Consider the following 14,327-nt stretch of genomic DNA (forward strand, 5'->3'; position numbering starts at 1 on the left):
TAGTATTTCCTTATGTGAGGATGGATATTTTAACTCAGTCGGTGAAAATGTTCTTGAAGCATAAGCAAAAATCTCATCTCTCTTATGATGATTTTGTAGAAGAATAGCAACCCAACAAGATTCAGAAGCATCAATTTCTAGAATGAAAGGTAAATCTTGTTTTGGAAGGGATAAACATGGCAAATTATTGATTTTTTCTTTAATGTGTTGGACTGCTCCAGTTATCTATGGTAGCCATACTGAATCCTTTTTAAATATTTGCTGAAGAATTCCAGTTTCCTTAGCTTGTTCTGGATAGAATTGCCAAATATAGTTCAAACATGTTAAGAATATTTGGACATATTTGATATCTGGAAGCTGGTCTGGAAATATTAACAGAGATTGTAGAACATGAGGTTGTAGTTGTATCTTCCCCTGGGAAATATATAATCCAATATATTTGGTCTTAGTTTGGGAAATAATAAACTTATCCTGAGTGGGAGATAGCACTAAGCCATGCTTTAAAACAACATGATACAATGATTCCAGATGCTTTTTATGTTGTTGTATGTCTCTGATAAAAACTAAAAAATCATCAATATAACAATAACAAAATCAAAATCATGGAAAATATCCTCCACACGTTTCTAAAATTCAAAAGGTGCATTGTTCAGGCCAAAAGGCATAACTATCCATTGGTATTGTCCTCCCGGGACAACAAAGGTAATCTTATACCTGTCTTGAGCATTTATGCCTATCTATGAGAAACCACTTTTCAGATCAAATTTTCTAAACACATTAGCACCTGAGATTTTTGCAAGGAGTATGTCTTTGCTAGGTAGAGGATACCTGATGGGTTTTAGTGCTTCATTTAATGCCTTGTAATTGATCACCAACCTCTTTTTCCCTCTTTTCTGTTCTGAGTGCTTATTGACATAGAAGGCTAGGCATGCCCATGAAATTTTGCAACGTTAAATCAATCCCCTGTCTAGGAGTTGTTTGATTTCTTGTCGGCACAAATGTTTCTATGTAGGGATCATGTGGTTGGTTGAAGCCTTTTGTGGTTTATGATCAGACCTTGTCCTGAAAGGAAGTGAAACAAAGTACTTTTCTTGGAACCAAAATGCATCAGGATGATCTGCTATGCATTCTTTCCGAAGCTTACATGTAATATCTTTGAGAACTTCTTGCCCATGTAGCTCAACATGTTTGACAATATTTTTTATTTTTGATAGGTCTTCAATAGCTTCTGTGATTGTATCCACATTATCAGGAGGAATCCTAATAGAGTATGTATTTTTCGCAGGGACAGATACTTTCTCATTTTGGACACTAGATGTGATTTTGTCTTTATCAACAATCATGGGCATGTGTCTCTTTACAAAATCTTTGTTATCAGGAAATCTAGTGTCTATGGAGAGCTGCTAGTCCCACTAAGGCTGGTAGCTACCTTAGAAACAAACAAACTAAAACCACTTTCGTTTTCCTTTATAAGAAGTAGATAAGAGGGGAAAGAAGGAGACCAACCTCTGTGTTGCACTTGGTTCCTTGCTTGATTCCTCTCCCTTCTGATAGATCTTTGCCACTCGCTTCCTCGTCTACCCAGCTTCAAAGAGCACCTGTAGAATCAAAGCAGCATAACACTATCCAAGAACATAGATCTACTATCATAAACAATATAGGACCAGATATATATTGACCACACAAATGTATATATCATCAATCATACAAGAATGTGGAGGAAAACTTGAATAGCTTTATTAATAATCAAGAATAGCAAAGAGGATTACAACCAATTGTTCTAACCCAGCATCATCCTCTCAGCAAGAAGCCCTTCTTCACCTCATGAAAAGCTTAGATCACCCAACACTATGATGTTACACCAAGAAACCAGCAGCACTTCCTTACAAGATACAAAATTCCAGCCTCTGGATCTCTGGGATGAGGGATCCATATATAGATGTTTGCAAGGGGGGTGAGTTAGCTTTTGAGATTTGATTAGTGTCCTCTCTCTGATAGTTCTTAATTCCACTTGGAGATTGATGATCTCTTACTCATCCCTGGGCAAATGAAGAGAGGCAAGTGTCACAGGAGAAGTTTCTGGAAGATTCCATGATCCTCCACCTTGCAGATTGACCCTGCCATTTGTCCACTCTCGCCCATCGCACCCCATAGAAGGGCTTTTCAGTATGCATCGCACCTCCCGTGTGTATTTAGGTGGGATGCAGCACACTTTGACCATGGAGCAGGTGAGATGGTCCAGTTTTGACCAGTTCTGAGTAGTTTTTCATGGAGAACTTCTGGGAGAAGATGTAATCAGTTGACCTTGTTCTTTTAGAGGTTGGAACAACACTTTTAGGGACTTAAGAGCCCTTGGTTTATGGACATTTATGATTGGGGTTGCAGTGCCCAAAAATGTCTATAACATTTGCCCCCTAAAGCATGAGGTCATTAATCTGTTGATGTCGGGTGAAATGCCTTATCATGAGGATCTGAAGTTTTTTCGAGCTAGAAGGCGACCTGTAATAAGATACAATACAATACATTATCTTCATAATATTTTCATGATCTAGCTGAGGCGGGCATTCCCATGCTCAGATTTATAAATTCATCTTCATGTACATAAGACAGACAATCGTCTGAGTGTAGACTGATGATTCTAGTAGAGACATCATCCCTTAGGTTGGATGATTATCTATGCAGTAATGATGTACATTTGATGTCTTTATTTTCCTGAATATATATCGCAGCCCGGATGGATGAAACTAGATCCGGGGTCTTCAATCTCGTTCGATCTTCACTCAAAGTACAATTCGATCCATGTGAGAGATGTTCTGGAGTCGAACATGGAAAGACATCGCCTGATTACCAGCCAATGATGTAAGCTGTTAACAGGCGCGAGAGGAATCACCGATAATGATGATGACCCTCAAGGTACTACAGTACAATTCACGTGGTGTGAATAAGGGACTTGGCATCGAACACCACGCAAAATCTTTCGGTCGAAGGCCATTGATGTAAACCTGTCGCCGGAAGTGAGAAACTTGCCATTGAGGCATGCAAGCTTCAAAGTACTGAAAGGGTTGTTCCTAGATTAACTTCTTGGATGATGAGTTGATGTCGACAAGAAGCGATCCATCATAGGAGGGCCTTAGTGAATCCCACATCAATGACACGAACGAAGCAAATGATTTTAGTGGAGGTGAAAACGACCTGATGACATAAGGTTCAGGGTGGTGGTCATGAAAGAATGGAGTGTAAATGTATTACAGTGGATGAGACACAGGTGAATTCTTTGAGCGACTTCTCTTGAACATATCGGCGACACTGACATGATGGATTGGTATCATTAACCCCAAATATGGAAGGTGTGATCGACCCATGGTGATATGGCCAGTGAACGGAACAACCCAACCCGACTCGGATGAGGAGTGAAAGTGTCATGTTCAAGAGCGACTTGCTACCAATAAAGTTTCTTCAAGTTTTCTTCCCAATTTTTCCCCAGTCATTTCTGACCAGTACCTCTTTATTTTTGTCAAGCTTGAGGAGGATAACATATGCTTGTTCTATAATTTTCCCTTTGGGCAAACCCATCGCTATGTTTTAACGAGCCTAGCGATAGTGAAACTCGTTCTTGTTTGTATGGACAAGTTTGTCGCTATTCGGTTTTAACGAGTTTAACGACAAGGATAACTTGGTCCTTTTCAATTTTAGAGAGTCTGAAAAAGGGACGTAAAGAAAACTCCAATAATCCTTTTTCGTCATATAATCCCTTGAGTCCGAAAAAGTATAAAACAATACAAAAGGGATGAATTTTCGGTACTTTTAATGAGCCGAACAAAACAAGCGCTCAATCTTTTTGTGTAATAATCCCTCAGGTCCAAAAAGATTAAAATCTGAAGGAGGGATAGTACTTCCGGTCACTTTAACGAGCTAGAGAGGCAAATTTCTCGGCAATCCTTTCATATTTTACGAGTCAGTTGAAAAGAGCTTAAAGGGGACTCGTTTTTCGAGGAACGAGTGATAAATATGGGTAGTAGCTGATTCCAGGTAAGGTTTGGAATTTTCCAATCATGACAGTGTCACAAGGATGGCTAACAGGATCACTCTTCGCAGCTGTTCCTCAAAAAGGGTAAACAATCAAATGGAGGTGAATGATCGGCAAATGCAGAGTGGAGGTGATGATGAGAACACGACCAAGGCTTCAAAGGCTGATGATAATACATTCACGATGGTTATTTACCGGAAAATGGTTCATTTTTTAATGAGCTTAAACTCTGGGGAACATTTTCTCATTGCTTATGTTTATTTTTTAACGAGCTTGAATTCCACGTTAAAACTGCTCGATCCAGTCGTATAATAAGGATGTCTCATATAATTGGCATTTTTTCAAAGATCTGCCCCACATCCTTTCTTTATGCAAGTTAGGAAATGATCAATCCTACGAGTTTAAAGGGTCAGAAGGCCTACAAATTTAAAAAATAAATGGTCGCTCTTCACTTGCATGCCAAAAGGTTTGCATGCCCCCAGGTATAGTGAAGTAGAATTTCCAGGTTACCCCTCAATTTGCAGACAAAACATTCATTTTATCGGGAAAGGCCTACCCTTTAACAGAGGTATATTATTCTAGTCTAACGCCATCTTCCTAAATGGATGGGTGTGTCAACCAGTCATATATCCTTTGCGGAAACCTACCCTATACCCAAGGTTTTCCCGTCGAAACAGGCCAGGGTGCATGCCCCCTAGGTTTCAGTCATATCCTCCAAATCACTCGCACTCATCAGGAGGACGGACTGGGGATTGATGAGACATTCCTTGCGTGAAAAGACCATTCAGGGATGGTATATGATTATTTGCTATGTGTGAACCGGGGAATGAAAGCTGGTCTACAAGCTTGACCACTCTTCCTTCATGCGGAAAACACATTACTCTAAAGAGTGAGGAGACAATGGCTCCCATGCAATAAATATAGTCGTGTCCAAGGAGTAGATTATAATCTAGGGGTCCTTGGACTACCATTATGTTCATGTGAACGATTTTCTTTCTCAATGTTATCGACACATTGGGAAGGATTCCTAACGGTCGACTGGTTCCTTTGTCACAACCTATTAGATTTCTCATTTCAGGCAAAAGCGATGGCGAACCAAGCGCTTTCCAAGCAGTTGAGGAAAGGATATTCATAGAAGCCCCTTCATCTATGATGGTACCGGCCATGACCATTCTATATATTTGAGCAATGATTCGAAATGGCACACTAGCCGGTAAGCAGGGTCTGCCTAGTAGATTCCAATCGAAGGAAACAACTAGGTTGCTTGGAGGTGGGACCGAATAGACGACCGGATATGACTCTGATGAACTTCCTTCTTGCGGTAAAGTAATAAGTAGACTGTCCCCATGTTCATCGAAGTCTGTGCTTACGAAGAGAATTTGGACGGTGTCGTTCTTGTTCTCTCCGGTGACTGTATCATCTGAAGATGGATCCTCTGAAGGCAAGACCGGGTCAACTGCCGCCTCGACCTTTTGACTTTTGTCTGGTGTGGATTCAAATGGTTTATCTTCAATGATAGATGCTTCGGCCCACCACAATTGCGTGTCAGCTAGATTTTCAACTAGTGACGGACTCGGCAAGAGCTTCTTATATCCAGGAGGAAGCCGTAATGGTGAAACCGGGCGGTTGTCCAAAACTCTTTTAGCCTCGTCTAAGAAGGGACAACGGTGGATGGCGTGATCGACTTCACATAGTTTACAAGGAAATTTACATTTTCCTTTTTGTCCAGGGGCTTCACTTTCACTAGTTGACGGTGCATTTTCAACATGATCATCAGAGGTTGATAACACCGGATTGTGCAAACGAGGAGACCAGTCCCTTAAGATCCTAGGGATGTCAGGACAATCTCGATGATAGTGGTCTCCTTTGCAAATGACACATGGCGATTTAGGCCTGGCCAGTGCAGTGTGTGGATTTTCGCTAGACGATGCCTGGTCGCCCCTTTTCGCCTTTGGCTCCTTCTTCTTCTTCTCTTTCTTCTTCTCAATTACTTTATTTTTGGCTTTACCAGCTTGATCAAGTGAAGAGGAAGGAGGAGAGGGAGAATTGGACGAAGTAGAAGTTTGGGGGGTAACTTTGGTATCGTTTAGTTACTGACTTGATTGTTCAAGAATCATGGTGTTCTGAACGACAAAGGTTGAGAAGAGCCATACGGGCAAGCCGATTGTCAATCCTGGAAGCGACAATGTGGCCATATGGGGCGCACCAACATCTCCCCAAGAGGAGAAAGGACTGGGATTTTCCCCAAGGGGAACTCCTTGGTTGGTGGACTCCATTTTTCTCAACCTAAGACCAACGTAGGAAAGGTGATATTTATTCCGATTAAAATAAATTTTAGATGCTTTGACACAACTTATTTTTTCAATTTTTAAGAGTCGAGAAAAAACAAAAGATGACTTTAGTCGCCTTCGATTTTTAATGAGCCTGAAGTGACAAGTGCTCAGATGGACCTTTTCCTTTAAGGAGTCTGAAAAGGAATGAAAGAGACTACTCTGGAAATCTAGACAGATGGATTACCAAACCAATCGCAAAACTGCAGAATACTTTTTACGGTACGGCATTCAATCTTCCCGAATGCTGTGTTCAGTGCATTGCGATTGATAGGGCGGCAGACACGGCTTCCTATGGATAAATGATAAAGCCTATTGTGGTCTCCCAATATATACTCGATGGTACGTGGGAGCACAAATACGTACTGACACTTATCGTCTCAAAGTGGAGGAATCACCCAACAAGCAATGAAAACAACAGTTACCAGGCTTTACGACGCCGGAATACGTCTCTAGCCTAGACTTCTAAATGTTGTGTGTTAGGTTCCAAAGCGTTTTTAGATTCATTAAATTTATTTTACAGTTGATCTTGCTTAAGAAATTTGCCTTTCAGGTTCACCGCGTGATGTAGATATACAATTCCTAAAATGCAATCTAAGATGATAAACAATCGTTTAATCTTCTTTTTGCAATGAAAATCCTAGCTACTAAGGAAAGAGAGGCAAAATTCTTTCAACATAGAGCAGAGAGCACACACTATATGCACTGTCCTAAATCAAACCAACAAACAGTCTAAATGCAAATTCACATGCATGTATTTGCTTTCGGCCTTCTTAATGTGTGAATGATAAAAAGAAAGCTAAGCGCAAATCTGAATTACTTTTCAAAGCGACATTACTAACAAGTTTCTTTTCAAGACAAAATGAAGACAATGACGACACTTTGTGATTTGGAATTGAAAACTTGCTTTTAACACTTGACAAACTACTAATTCAAATCAAATACAAGAGTAACAGTGTAATCGACTATCAAGAACAATCAGATTCTCTTCTATGATTGAAAACGACACTTGCGACACTTTCAAATCAAGAAACAACAATTCAATTACGCTACTTCTTTGTAAAAGAGAACTAAAAATGGCTCAAAATACATAAAAACAGTTACAGTTCATTGCAAAATGGAGGCAGAATAATGGCAAGGAAGGGGGTTTCAATAGAGGTATACTGACTACAGACAGCAAAACTCCTGAATAGAGCTGAAAAGAGTGAACACAGAAACCAAAATCTAGGAGCATAAGAGGTCTAATCTGATTAGCGCACCTGTAACACAGGGAAAGTGAGATGCAGCGCACATACTACACTCAGGAAGTGCGATGCATCCAGATTCCAAAGAAGAGACAGTGCGATGGTCCAGGGACGAGACTTCAATTGGGTTCCGGGTCACATTTTGCAGCTCAGTTCAGGGATTTAGGCCAAGCAAGTGGTAATCAGTAAATAAATCACAGGGGTAGATCTAAGGAGGTTACTAGAGCCACCACAAGGGCAATTAGAGAGCTTGTAAATCGTTTCTTCAATTCATAAACAAAACCTGGAGATAGACTGAAGCAGCATTGATCTACTTTGCACTTGCATAGCAAATGCAGTTCGAAGGCTAGCTGGCTTGACTTCAGGCTCCATCTCTAAGTTTATAAAGCAAACAAATGTAGACAAACAAACAATCTATTCACTCCCCAGTGGAGTCGCCATTTGGTTATCGGGAAATCTAGTGTCTATGCAGAGATGCTAGTCCCACTAAGGCTGGTAGATACCTTAGAAACAAACAAACTAAAACCACTTTCGTTTTCCTTTATGAGAAGTAGATAAGAGGGGAAAGAAGGAGACCAACCTCTGTCTTGCGCTTGGTTCCTTGCTTGATTCCTCTCCCTTCTGATAGATCTTTTCCACTCGCTTCCTTGTCTACCCAGCTTCAAAGAGCACCTGTAGAATCAAAGCAGCATAACACTATCCAAGAACATAGATCTACTATCATAAACAATATAGGACCAGATATATATTGACCACACAAATGCATATACCATCAATCATACAAGAATGTGGAGGAAAACTTGAATAACTTTATTAATAATCAAGAATAGCAAAGAGGATTACAACCAATTGTTCTGACCCAGCATCATCCTCTCAGCAAGAAAGCCCTTCTTCACCTCATGAAAAGCTTAGATCACCCAACACTATGATGTTACACCAAGAAACCAGCAGCACTTCCTTACAAGATACAAAATTCCAGCCTCTGGATCTCTGGGATGAGGGATCCATATATAGATGTTTGCAAGGGGGGTGAGTCAGCTTTTGAGATTTGATTAGTGTCCTCTCTCTGATAGTTCTTAATTCCACTTGGAGATTGATGATCTCTTACTCATCCCTGGGTGAATGCAGAGAGGCAAGTGTCATAGGAGAAGTTTCTAGAAGATTCCATGATCCTCCACCTTCCAGATTGACCCTGTCATTTGTCCGCTCTTACCCATCGCACCCCATAGAAGGGCTTTTCAGTATGCATCGCACCTCCCGTGTGTATTTAGGTGGGATGTAGCGCACTTTGACCATGGAGCAGGTGAGATGGTCCAGTTTTGACTAGTTCTGAGTAGTTTTTCATGGAGAACTTCTGGGAGAAGATGTAATCAGTTGACCTTGTTCTTTTAGAGGTTGGAACAACACTTTTAGGGACTTAAGAGCCCTTGTTTTATGGACATTTATGATTGGGGTTGCAGTGCCCAAAAATGTCTATAACAATCTTGACCAAGAAGAATATCGGATCCAATTTCGTAATTATACAAAGTAACATATACAATTGTTGAAGAAATATATATAGGAAAGTCAGGAGCTACATAAGAAATCTTCATGAATTGTTTTTTAATAGCTTTGAAATGTACCTTTGTTGGTTGCCGATAATAAGTTGAGATAGCTTTGTGTTTGCAGTAACTACTCATGGCTCCTGTATCAATTTAGGCATCTAACTGGTAGCTTTTGAATCTTGGTATTAGAGCCAAACCAAGGTAGAGGTAGAAAGGGTTACCTATTGTAGGCAAAAGCTAAAGGCCATACGTTGTGATAATTCCATGTCATCTACCCAACAAAGACATACTCGCAAAAATCTCAGTTGCTAATCTGTTTAGAAAATTTGATTTGAAAAGTGGTTTTTGGTAGATAGGCATAAATCCTCAAGACAGGTATAAGACTACCTTTGTTGTCCCAGGAGGAAAATACCAATGGATAGTTATGCCTTTTGGCATGAAGAATGTGCCTTCTGAATTTTAGAAACACATGGAGGATATATGCAAACTCTTATTGGAGGATTTCTTAAAGCATCCAAAGTGGTAAGTTTCTGAGAAAGAGTTGCAAAGATTAGGACTGAAGCTTAGTTGCTTCTTGACATTCTTTCGGGTCTTATAATCTGCACACTCGTTCCTAAGAATTTGAAGACTATGTTGTTGTAAAGAAGCTAAGGATAGAGTATCTATTAAGATACTTTGAGAAGATAGTGCCTAGTGAACAAGATGTATAATTTTTCTGGGCATTGATGCTATATAATGACGCAGATATGCAATATTTTGGTGGTCTGGGATTTTATAGTACAGCTTTTGCATGGTACAATAGTATTCACCTAACAAATCTAGGCTACACAACCTTTGACTCATGAACACTTGTTCCTAATGGTCTAAATTTGTTGATAGAGTACCAATAAACTCATGGGATAATGCCATTAACGTTGCTTCAAGGGGATCTTCACTGTCTAAAATTGCAAGCTGTTCAAATATTTTCAAGGTTTCCCACCAAAGTCTTGCATTACTTGTTAGTGCCCATGTCACATGTATGACTACATTGTTCCATGTGGCTTTGAGGTTAGCTTTTCTTTGACTGACCCATGCATTAATCCTTTGCAATAAGATCAATGTTTGATCATTGTTAAAACTGTCAAAATTAATAAAAAAAGGTTGGTCCTTGGCTACTGAGAGTAGGAGTAGTTTCTTCTTGACTTTCTATTGACGACATGAAACGAGACCATTTAGAAAATGGGCTAGTTTGGGACTGAGATCCAATATTAGACCCTGAAGTTCTTGGAGATTTATGTGAGAAGTGAAATGATTCATTTATTTTATGTTTAGAAGACTCACTAGTATCTTCTTGTCCTGCCATCTTGATTTCATAAGTTTTGAATCTTTCTAACTTGGTTTTAATCATATCTACCTTTTCTCTATATAATCTAGCTCCATATGTTATTCCTGTTGTATCTACAAATTCATAAGAAATAGCTTTCAAGGATAAGGTAGAACATGACATAGAATTTTTGAAGTAAGAAAACGTTGGGCCTTCAGCTTCGACTTATTCATAGTTGGGAGGAGATCTGGGTCTAGGAGAAGAGTCTTGAATTCTAGACACTGCCTTACTGATAACTCCTAATTGAGTTATGATTTCTTTTAATTGCTCCTCCTGCACATTTTGATGAGCATACATAGTATCATATGTCTGATGTATCAGTCTAGCATGATTTTTGACTTCAAGAATGTCTTTGGCTAAATCATCTAAATTTTGAGCCAAACATACAGACTGATAATTATTGTAATTGAGAAATTTGACTCGCTCGATAGGTTCAGCTTCTGAAGATGATCCATAATGCAAGAACTGAAGATCACTTTGAACGGAACCATTTTTTTATTTTGGGGCAGTATTTTTTGGCTCTAAGCTTCTCTCAAGAAGTTTGATTCTATTTCTAGGTTTTTATTTGGGAAGGCTGTACATTTTTATGTCAGATGTGGGAATCATGACACAATTAGGACAATCTGAATGTTGACCATGGTGTGACTGAGAACTAGATGGAGCATCAATAGTAGGACATTTCTTTTTGGTATTTTTTGTGTTATTTTGGAAATACACACATGACTGAGAAGAAATGGATTTATGCATTTGTACATGACTACCAAAACTAGTAGTAGGTATAGTAGAAACTGATAATCTCGGAGGAATAGGTGTTTTTTCAAGTTTTTCTGACAATATTTGATTTAATGGATTAGGATTCTAGAACCTGAGACTAGTTCGACCATCTCCTATGGGTACACCTCTAAATTGGTGGGATGTGTTGGCTAATTGGGGATACTTTTGAGAGAGAGGTTGGTATGAACTTGACCATTCTTCAGGTAGAGTTAGCTCACTAAATCCAATCTCGAGTTGAGTTGCATTACCTGGGCCGACTATAAACCCCTCTTAGAGTGCTCTTTTATGCAGTATGGAATTTATAGGGGGCATGCTTGATGTGACAGAACATATAAAAATTGTGGTATGAAGTTGAGCTATCTGGGTATTAGGAGTAAAGTTAAACCCATGGAATTGAATAAAGGTTTGCAGGAATTCATTAATGTAAGGGTCTGTCAATGAGACCTAAGAGCAAGGAATTACTGATGACCATGCAGGACCATTATTTAAAGGACTTTGAAAACCTCCTATTAATGCATCATTAAAATCATTATCTCTAGAATCAAGGACACAAGTTAAGCATGAAGTATTTAGTTCAGGTGCACTAGAGGATTGATTATAAATCGTATAAGCCCAATATGGATGTATTTAAATCCGCTTTCAAGACCCCACTCTACATCTTCCTTATGGATCAAAGAAATCTGGCAGACTTGCTGAGATAAGGAAATGGGAATATTCACAGAGGAAAATCAAAAGAGACTAGAAGCTCTAAATTTAAACACAAGTATATTATATATCTTATCCACATCAATATCTAGGAGAGTCCAGTTTGGCTGAGGATCAAATTCTTGAGTGACAACTCGTGTATTATACAATACATCCTTATTTAATAACCGAGACAACCAAGACCATTTTTTCTCATGTGCTTCTTTAGGTGTTTCAGAAAACAGATAATTTTGACTAGAATCCATATTATCCAAAGAGAGAAAGTAGGGGACACTTGAAAAATCGCAAGAATACTTTGAAATTCGTGGTATAATGCCTTCACGCCCAAAACACGACCTGAACTGGTCTTCAACAGGGACTTATCACAACGTATGACCTTCAGCTTTCGCCTACAATAGGTAACCCTTTCTACCTCTACCTTGGTTTGGCTCTTATACTAGAATTGAACTCACAGAAGCCAGAATTGAAAACACATGGTATTGGAGCCAAAACAAGGTAGAGGTAGAAACCAAGGATTACCTAGCTCTGAAAACACAGAAGTCTCTTTCTATTATAGAAATACTCTGATCAATTTACAAGTGATACTAGAATTAGAGACTGTAGCATAGCGCCAAGCACGTGGATCAACCTTAGCAAAGTCTTAAACTCAATGCTTCCTAAGAGTCCCACCACTTTAGATTCACATATGCATCAAATTGCACATGCGCAAGCTTGTTGAACTCAACCTATGACATAATGACAAAGAGCTTGTAGAAAGAGAGAGCCCTAGTGAGTCCAATGCAAAAATGGTGATACATTTTCTTTATTTATAGGTTTTCAAGAGAGCATCCAATCTCTTCTCGAAATCTGACCTGTCTACATAAAGTGTACAAACTATAGATCTCAAAACTAAACTTTTTCGTAGATTCTCTTAAATGTGGTTCAACTCCCACCAAAAGTCAGAGAAGTGCTCCGAGTTTCAGATATTCGTTTGGAAAGTTAACCTAATATTTTACTTTGGAAAACTTTACATAGTGGAGATTCCTAAGAAGGAACCCACGAAAGTAGATTACGGAAAAGTAAACACAGTGGAGATTCCTAAGGAGGAACCCATGAAAGCAAGTAAACCGTGCACCATTCACGAGAGTAAGTAAACTGTGAACCATAATAGATAGAGGATATTCTTCATGGGTGAGTCCCTAAAAAGCCGAGAAAGATGAAATGAGAGTCTACCAATTCTATCCTTTCGGACTTCTGTTAGAATAATATTCATAATTAGAATTAGCGGGCACTTCATGATGAGGATTAATATTTATGCTAGGTATGATTTGAGCGAGCCAAGGTGGCTCATGTCCAAAGCAAGCTGAAAAAGATGAAGATGCCATAAAAGGATCACAATTGGCTGGTAGAATACCAATTTCTCCAAAATAATCGATGTTGATGTTGAAGTGGTGGCTTGTCCAAGAGCTTTCAGGGGTGATCAATACTGTGGTACCTTGATAAATAAGATAATATCCAAAGATAAAGAATCTCAGACTGCCTTCTTCCATATCTTTATGAAGAAAAGATAAAGTCCAATGTGAGCCTACTTTACCAAGATCATCTTTCCTTGGAACAAATGAATACATCAGCAGATCCATCCATTAGCTCCAATGTTTGAAAGGGGAAACAACATCTTCACAATACATTACAATAAAAATTCTCCCCCAAGCTCTGGCATATTGCAGAATTCCATAATAATCCATCCAAGTTATACTTGGATCAAAGATATAAACAATTTTTGGGTGGTTTGCTCTGGCTTGACCAAAATATATGCGATTATTATTAATGAGGCTCCAATTGATGTTATAACTCTGTCTCCCATTCTCAAAATTGAACCATTTTTCTAAAATCATTTTTTGGATCTCTAATGGCAGTGATAAAATATTTTGAGAAAAATAATCCCAGCATAACTGTTAATGGCATGATGGACACAAATTGATTTGAGATTGCATTTTTGAAGAAATTTCTCCTATCTCAAACTTTTTTATTGATACAACCTTTAGATCTCCTGTCCCTTCTCTGGTCATCATATCAACAAAATAGCTTTATTTCCCTGCTTTGTAGATAATATCAAAATCAAATCCTTCGAGCTAGAGTGCCCATCGTAGGACTCGGGAATTCCCTTGTTCTAACAATTTTTTATTTTGCAACATACCTTTCATATGCTTGAGATCTGTCTTGATAGTAAAATGCACACTTTTTAGGAAAAGGCGAAATCTTTTAATCCCATTCTTGACAGCTAGTATTTCTTTATGTGAGGATGGATATTTTAAATCAGTCGGTGAAAATGTTCCTGAAGCATAAGCATGAATCTCATCT

The sequence above is a fragment of the Pinus tabuliformis genome, chromosome 9, assembly GCF_031772625.1.
Source record: "Pinus tabuliformis cultivar Carrire ecotype Pingquan chromosome 9, CPIR1, whole genome shotgun sequence".
Classification (NCBI taxonomy): Eukaryota; Viridiplantae; Streptophyta; class Pinopsida; order Pinales; family Pinaceae; genus Pinus; species Pinus tabuliformis.